This window comes from Theropithecus gelada, chromosome 3 (genome assembly GCF_003255815.1).
Source record: "Theropithecus gelada isolate Dixy chromosome 3, Tgel_1.0, whole genome shotgun sequence".
NCBI classification, from domain to species: Eukaryota; Metazoa; Chordata; class Mammalia; order Primates; family Cercopithecidae; genus Theropithecus; species Theropithecus gelada.
Genome location: NC_037670.1, coordinates 56,801,917 through 56,809,696, shown reverse-complemented (window position 1 = coordinate 56,809,696; position 7,780 = coordinate 56,801,917). Strand labels below are relative to the sequence as shown.

The 7,780-nt window shown below is 46.1% G+C and overlaps 1 protein-coding gene across 4 annotated transcripts in view; it reads left to right on the top strand.

The window, feature by feature from the left end:
- Window positions 1–164: 164 nt before the first annotated feature.
- Window positions 165–7,780, top strand: part of PSPH (phosphoserine phosphatase) — a 45,145-nt gene continuing 37,529 nt past the window's right edge. For all 4 annotated transcript variants that reach the window (XM_025378376.1, XM_025378374.1, XM_025378377.1 and 1 more), the window contains exon 1: window positions 165–536. The gene's annotated coding sequence lies outside the window, so the exon portion shown is untranslated. The remainder of the gene's footprint in view (window positions 537–7,780) is intronic.

Here is a 7,780-nt window from a genome sequence, read left to right as displayed (position 1 = left end):
CAGGACGCAGGCGGGGCTTGTGCTTCGCGGGGGCAGGGCGTAGGGTGGGCCTCCTCCCGCCTCTACTCTCGCGGTTTGCTCCTCAGTCTCCTTTCTTTGCTGATTTTATGCCTTTCTTTCTTTTTTTGAGACTGAGCCTCGCTCTGTCGCCCTGGCTGGAGTGCGGTGGCGCGATCTCGGCTCACTGCAAGCTCCGCCCCCCGGGTTCACGCTTTTATCTCTTTCATTGGAGCTTTCTGGACCCTGAGCTTGACGGTGCCCTAGGTGCCGTGGAGACACACGCGAGTCTGATAAGCACCCTGCCCCGGGATCATGCGGTGCTGTGAGGCCTAGCGAAGATGAAGATAGAATGCAAGGTAGAAAGTGCTGGATACCTTTAGAAAGCTGCAGAACTGGTGCGATGGGAGTTGAGACGTAAGAACCTGCCGGTCCGTAGGGCTCTGGATGCTGCTGAGGCCCGAGGCCCCCATGGCAGATTTGAAAACTCACCCTTGTAGAGTCATTCCTGCCTTTGAGAGGACTCCCTCCCTGTTAAGGTAAATTTCCAAAGAGCTCCACAATTGTTTCCAGTATCCAGTGTCCCGCCAAATACCAGGGATTCCGTAACACGTGATATTTTACTTTATTTATTTATATTGTTTTTGTAGACATAGGGTCTCATGTCTACATGAGTGGTCTCAAACTTCAGAATTCAAGTGATCCTCCTGAGTTCAAGTGATCCTCCCGCCTCGGCCTTCCAAAGTGTTGGGATTACAGGCGTGAGCTGCCGCGCCCGGCTGATATTTTATTTTTAATAAATAATGGAAATCGTTCTGAATTCAAAAGGCACCAAAGGGCATGTGGTGGAAATTAAATCTTCCTCCCACCTCTAGTTCAACACTAGAGACAAAGTTACCCCTGGATACTCTATGAATTTTCGGAATGCTTTCTGAATTTATAAACTTATATGTGAATATAATCATTTCCTCACACAAATGGCAATTCATAATACACACTGTAGGGTGTGTTATACTTTAAGTGTCTTGGAGATTGTGCTATATCAAGACTAATGGGAAGTCCTCGGTAACAGCTGCGTGATGTTCTTTGTAAGAATGACACAACTAGGGGCCAGGGCTCAGTGGCTCACGCCTGTAATCCCGGCACTTTCGGAGGCTGAGGCGGGGGCATCACTTGTGCCTGAGAGTTCAAGATCAGTCGAGGCAACATAGCGAGACTCCATCTATACAAAATATACAAAAATTAGCCGGGTGTGGTGCTGCACGTCTGTGGTCCCAGCTACTTGGGAGGCTGAGGTGGGAGGATCGCTGGAATCTGGGAGGCGGAGGTTGCAGTCAGCTATGATCTTGCCACTGCACTTCAGCCTGGGCGACAGAGCTGACCCTGTCTCAAAAAGAATGACACAACTAACTGGTCACCTACTGACTAATGTGTAAGTTGTTCCCAATCTGCTATTCAGGCTGCAGTGAATATCTGGATATATGATGCTTTTAGGTGGGTTTGTGTATTTGAGAATCACAAAAACATCTATATATGTGACTAGTAGCACTGCACAATAGAAGATTAGTTATTAGTTCCATAGGCATTACATGGTGTGCATTCAGATTTATTATAACTGCTGTTAAAAATGTTATGAGGAGGCCAGACATGGTGGCGCATGCTTGTAATCCCAGCACTTTGGGAGGCCGAGGCAGGCGGATCACTTGAGGTCAGGAGTTCAAGACCATCCAGGCCAACATGGTGAAACCCCGTCTCTGTAACAATACAAACATTAGCCTAGCCTGGTGGTGTGCATCTGTGATCCAAGCTACTAGGGAGGCTGAGGCATGAGGATTGCTTGAACTCAGGAAGCAGAGGTTGCAGTGAGCCAAGATCATGCCACTGCACTCCAGCCTGAGTAACAGAGCCAGACTCTGTCTCAAAAAAAAAAAAGGCCAGGCACAGTGGCTCACACCTGTAATCCCAGTACTTCGTGAGGCCGAGGTGGGCAGATGACTTGAGGTCAGGAGTTCAAGACCAACCTTGCCAACATGGTGAAACCCCATCTCTACCAAAAATATAAAAAGTTAGCTGGGTGTGGTGGCGCACGCCTGTAATCCCAGCTATTTAGGAGGCTGAGGAAGGAGAATCATTTGAATTCTGGAAATGGAAGTTGCAGTGAGCCAAGATCACGTCACTGCACTCCAGCCTGGGCAACAGAGCGAGACTCCTCAAAAAAAAAAAAGGCCAGGCACAGTGATTCACGCCTGTAATCCCAGCACTTTGGGAGGCTGAGGTGAGCGGATCACGAGATCAGGAGTTCGAGACCAGCCTGACCAACTTGGTGAAACCCGTCTCTACTAAAAATACAAAAAACAAATTAACTGGGCATGGTGGCCGGCGCCTGTAGTCCCAGCTACTCCGGAGGCTGAGGTGAGAGAATGGCATGAATCCAGGAGGTGGAGCTTGCAGTGAGCCGAGATGGTGCCACTGTACTCTAGCCTGGGCGACAGTGTGAGACTCTTTCAAAAACAAACAAAAAAAACCTAGAGGATGGGTTAATGGGTGCAGCAGGCCACCATGGCATATGTATATCTGTGTAACAAAACTGCACATTCTGCACGTTTCCCTGAATTTAAAGCAAAAAAAAAAAAAAGCCAGGTGTCGTGGCGCATGCCTGTATTCCCACCTACTTGTGTGGCTGAGGCAGAATTGCTTGAACCTGGGAGGTGGATGTTGCAGTGAGCCAGAATCGCAGCACTACACTCCAGCCTGAGTGATAGAGCGAGACCCTGTCTCAAACATAAAAAGAATTTGTAAAAAACAGTAAGAAGAATTCCCATACTCTACCCACAGATCCTTCTATTGTAAACATCACATTTAACCCTGGAATAAGAAATTAACATTGATGCAGGATCCAATCAATAGATTTCATTCAAATTTTGCTAATTATATCATGAATGTTCTATCTCTGGCCCAGGATTCTATTTATCTAGAATTACTCTTCACATTTACTTGTCACGTTCTTCAGTCTGGAACAGTTCTGCAATTTTTCAGTCTTTAATGATCTTGGCATTTTTTTTAGTACTGTCCTGTTATTTTACAGACTGTTCCTTACCTAAGGGTTAGTTGATGTTTCCTTATGATTTTTTTTTTTTTTTTTCAAATTTTTTAAAGACGGAGTCTCGCTCTCGCTCTTTTGCCCAGGCTGGAGTGCAGTGGCGCTATCTCTGCTCTCTGCAGCCTCCGCCTCCCGGGTTCAAGTGATTCTCCTGCCTCAGCCTCCGGAGTAGCTGGGATTACAGGCACCCACCACCATGCTGGGCTAATTTTTGTACTTTTAGTAGAGTTAGGGTTTCGGCATGTTAGCCAGGCTGGTCTCAAACTCCTGACCTCAGGTCATCTACCTGCCTTTGCCTCCCAAAGTGCTAGGATTACATGCATGAGCCACTGCACCTGGCCTGATATTTTCTTATGTTTAAATGCAGGTTATGGCCGGGCGCAGTGGCTCATGCCCGTAATCCCAGCCCTTTGGGAGGCCAAGGTGGGTGGACCATGAGGTTAAGAGATTGAGACCGTCCTGGCCAATATGGTGCAATCCCGTCTCTACTAAAAATACAAAAAATTAGCTGGGCATCGTGCTGCACGCTGAGTAATCCCAGTTACTCAGGAGACTGAGGCAGGAGAATCACTTGAAGCCGGGAGGCGGAGGTTGAGGTGAGTGGAGATCACGCCACTGCACTCCAGCCTGGGCTATAGAGCAAGACTCCATTATCAAAAAAAAACAAAAAAACAAAAAAAAAACCAGGTTGTTCATTTTTGGCAAGAACACCAGAGAGTATGTGTCCTTTTCAAGGCATCATAGGAAGAGTCACATGATGTCAGTTTTTCTCATTCCTGGTGATGTTAACTTTGTTCACTTGGTTAATATTTGCCAGATTGCTCTACTTTAAAGTTACTAGCTTTTCTTTGTATTTAATAAGCATTTAATAAACATTTTGTGGGAAAATATGTGACTGTTCTGTTTTTCATCATAACAGTGCCTACTAATTTAAGCATCCATCGATTTTGTTGTTGTTTTTGACACAGGGTCTCACTGTGTCCAGGCTGGAGTGCAGTAGCTCAATCACACAGCTTACTGCAGCCTGAACCTCCTGGGCTCAGCTTCTTATCTCAGCCTCTTGAGTAGCTGAGACTTCAGGTGTACACCACTATGCCTGGCTAATTTAAAACTTTTTTTTTTTTTTTTTTAGAGATAAGGTCATGCTATGTTGCTTGGGTGAGTTTCAAACTCCTAGGCTCAAGCAGTCCTCCTGCCTCAGCCTCCCAAAGTGCTGGGGTTACAGGCATGAGCCACTGTGCCCAGCCCATCAATAATTTTTGCCTGAAACAATTATTACTGTGATCTTTGTATTGAAAGTCCTCCATGGATCTGTTGCGTGCTTACATGTCTTGCTGTGTGTGCCAAGAATGCAAGGCCCAAGAATGCTCTTTATTTGGGGCTTTTCTCAGAGTTGTTTATACAGCTACTAATCTTCAGAGACAAGTTAATGTTTCCTCCTGGACAAAGAGCAGGCTTGCCCACTGCTTGGTATAAAAACAATAGATTTCAGCCTGGCATAGTGGCTCATGTCTATAAATCCAGCATTTTTTTTTTTTTTTTTTTTGAGGTGGAGTCTCACTCTGCTCACTCTGTTGCCCAGACTGGAGTGCAGTGGCGCGATATCGGCTCACTGCAGCCTCCATCTTCTGGGTTCAAGTGATTCTCCTGCCTCATCCTCTTGAGTAGCTGGGACTATAGGTGCCCGTCACCACGCCTGGCTAATTTTTGTATTTTTGTAGAGACAGGGCTTCACCATGTTGGCCTGGCTGGTCTCAAACTCTTGACTTCAGGTGATTTGCCCCCCTTGGCCTCCCAAAGTGCTGGGATTACAGGTGTGAGCCACTGCGCCCAGCCATCCCAGAACTTTGGAAGGCGAAGGTGGAGGATCCTTTGAGGCCAGGAGTTCGAGACCAGCCTAGGCAACACAGTGAGACCCCATCTCTACAAAAATAAAACAATAAAACAATAAACGAGGTGGGCAGATCACCTGAGGTTGGGAGTTCGACACCAGCCTGACCAACATGGAAAAAACCCATCTCTACTAAAAAAATACACAATGAGCCAGGTGTGATGGCACTGTAATCCCAGCTACTGGGGAGGCTGAGGCAGGAGAATAGCTTGAACCCAGGAAGTGGAGGTTGCGGTAAGCCAAAATAGCGCCATTGCATTCCAGCCTGGGCAACAAGAGCGAAACTCTATCTCTAAAAAATAAAAAAAAAATAAAAAACAATAAAAAACAAAAACACAAACAGTAGATTCCCCGAGCTGAGTGTTCCTTAGCTGTGATCCAAACCCACCGTCTTTGAGGCATCCATCTGGGTCATGTCGTGTTACCCCATGGAAGTTGGAGGGAAAAGGGAAGTGATGCAATTATCCTACTGCCTGTGCTGCTTGATGTGCTGTAAGCTATAAAGTTCTTTGAGACAGGAGACTTGTTTTTTGTTTTTTTTTTTTGAGACAGAGTCTTGCTCTGTCACCCAGGCTACAGTGCAGGGGCACGATCTTGGCTCACTGCAGCTTCTGCCTCCTGGGTTTAAGTGATTCTCCTTGCCTCAGCCTCCTGAGTAGCTGGGACTACAGGCACGCACCACCACACCCAGCTAATTTTTGTATTTTCAGTAGAGACAGGGTTTCACCATGTTGACCAGGATGATCTCGATCTCCTGACCTCGTGATCCACCTGCCTCAGCCTCCCAAAGTCCTGGGATTACAGGCGTGAGCCACCGTGCTTGGCCAGGAGTCTTGTTTCTTAGGCCACATCCATAAAACAAGCAAGAGGCTAATGTATTAGTTTGTAAGTAGGGTAAAATCAAATCTCAAACCTAACAGTTTGCAAGTGGTAATTTTCTATTCATTTTTTATTTCATATATATTTTTGAGATAGGGTCTCACTCGGGTGCCCAGGCTGGAGTGCAGTGGCGCAGTCACTGCTTACTGCAACCTCAACCTCCTGGGCTCAAGTGATCCACCATCGTGCCTGGCTAATTTTTTTTCAGAGACAAGGTCTCCGAAAAGCTGTGTTGCTCAGGCTGGTCTTGAATTCCTGCCTCAAGCGATCCTCCCACTTTGGCCTACCAAATTGCTAGGTAGGATTCAGAAGTGAGCCACTGCACCTGGCAAATTTTCTGCTTTCATCATTCATTTTACACTTATTGGTTGGAATTCTGCTGTAAGGAAGAACTTTCCCTTCTCCTCCATGAATGAGTGAATGAGTGAATGAATTTGTATCAGTATGGATTCAAGAATTCTTTTTTTTTTTTTTTTTTGGAAACAGAGTTTCACTCTTGTTGCCCAGGCTGGAGTGCAATGGTGCCATCTCAGCTCACTGCAACCTCCACCTCCCAGGTTCAAGCACTTGCCCTGCCTTAGCCTCCAGAGTAGCTGGGATTACAGGCATGCACCACCATGCCCAGCTAATTTTGTATTTTTAGTAGAGATGGTGTTTCTCCATGTTGGTTAGGCTGGTCTCGAACTCCCAACCTCAAGTGATCTGACTGCCTGGATTATAAGCATGAGCCGGCACACCTGGCCCTTTTTATTTTTTTTTTGAGGTGGAGTCTCACTGTGTCACCCAGGCTAAATAAAGTGCAGCGGCGCAATCATTAGCTCACTGCAGCTTTGAACTCCTGGGCTCAAATGATCCTCTCACCTCAGCCTCCCAAGTAGCTAGCCTCAAGCGATCCTCCTGCCTCAGCCTCCCAAAGTGCTGGGATTACAGGTGTCAGCCATGGTGACTGACCTATTATCTGATTTTAGCCAGCAATGTTGTTTTTCTTAATATTATTCTTACACTATTAATTAAATGTGATTTAAATAATCTTTTAACTCTCAGTTATTATAGATGAAACAGCCTGCCAAAACTCACCTTACTTTGTTTATTCCATAATCTTTGTCCTCCTAATTTTTCTATTGCATCATTTCTATATTGTCAGAGTAGGTAACATTTACATTCTGTTTTTTCTCCCCAAAACCTGGGTTTGTTTAGTCTTAGTTTTGCAGTTCTATACACTCAGTGCTCCTGCTTGTCCCTTTGCTGAAGTTCCCTTTGCTATCCATTGGTGAGTAATGTTTATTCATTAGCAGTTTCCTCAAGAAAAACATTCCCATGGGAGGCCGGGCACAGTGGTCCATGCCTGTAATCCCAGCACTTTGTGAGGCCGAGGCGGGCGGACCACCTGAGGTCGGGAGTTTGAGACCAGCCTGACCAACATGGAGAAACCCTGTCTCTACTAAAAATACAAAAATAGCCAGGCGTGGTGGCACATGCCTGTATTCCCAGCTACGCAGGAGGCTGAGGCAGGAGAATCGCTTGAACCTAGGAGGCAGAAGTTGCGGTGTGCCAAGATCACGCCATTGCACTCCAGCCTGGGCAACAAGACGAAACTCTATCTCAAAAAAAGAAAAATATTCCCATGGGAAAAATATCCCCAGAATTCCTGTATGTTCAAAACTATCGTTTCTAGCCTTTGTGTGTGAATGATGGCTTGGCTTGTTTTAAAACAAAAAATCACTGGCTCATACTTTATTCATTTATTTTTTTGAGACAGGGTCTTGCTCTGTTGTTCAGGCTGGAGTGCAGTGTCACGATCACAGCTCACCGTAGCTTCCACCCTGGGGCCCAAGCCATCTTCCCACCTTAGTTTCCCAACAGGTGTGCGCCACCACGCCCAGTTAATTTTTTTTTTTTTTTTTTTTTTTTGT